Genomic DNA, 621 nt, shown 5'->3' with positions numbered 1-621 from the left:
CGGGTCAAGGGTGGGGCCCGGCCAGCCCCGCCTCCCGCCGGCACGCTCCAATTCAAATTGCGTCATTCCAACCGCCGTCCGCTGGCGCGCGGCCGGTCACGTGGCGCGCGGCCCACCATCCCTCCCATTGGTCGAATGGTGAGCATGACTTTCACACTTGGTCTCACAGCACACAAGGAGGCCATGCCCTTTTGTTGAAGGTTAAAGCCCGTGGGATCCAGGGCAAAGTGGCAAGTTTGGATCCATAATTGGCTTAGAGGCAGGAAGCAAAGGGGAATGGTTGACGGATTTTTTTTGTGACTGGCTGGAAGGCTGTTTCCAGTGGGGTTCTGCAGGGCTCAATGCTGGGTCCTTTGCTTTTTGTGGTTATACATCAATGATCTAGATTTGAATATAGGGCGTATGATTAAGAAGTTTGCAGATGACACTAAAATTGGCCGAGTGGTTGATAATGAAGAGGAAAGACATGAACTGCAGGAGGATATCAATCTGCTGGTCAGGTGGGCAGAGCAGTGGCAAATGGAATTTAATTCGGAGAAGTGTGAGGTAATGCACTTGGGGAGAGCCAATTAGGAAAGGGTATTATCATCATAAGCAGCCCCTCGGAATCAAGGAAGACTT

The sequence above is a fragment of the Pristiophorus japonicus genome, chromosome 18 (genome assembly GCF_044704955.1).
Source record: "Pristiophorus japonicus isolate sPriJap1 chromosome 18, sPriJap1.hap1, whole genome shotgun sequence".
Taxonomy (NCBI): Eukaryota; Metazoa; Chordata; class Chondrichthyes; family Pristiophoridae; genus Pristiophorus; species Pristiophorus japonicus.
Note: the sequence above shows the minus strand (reverse complement) of the source record.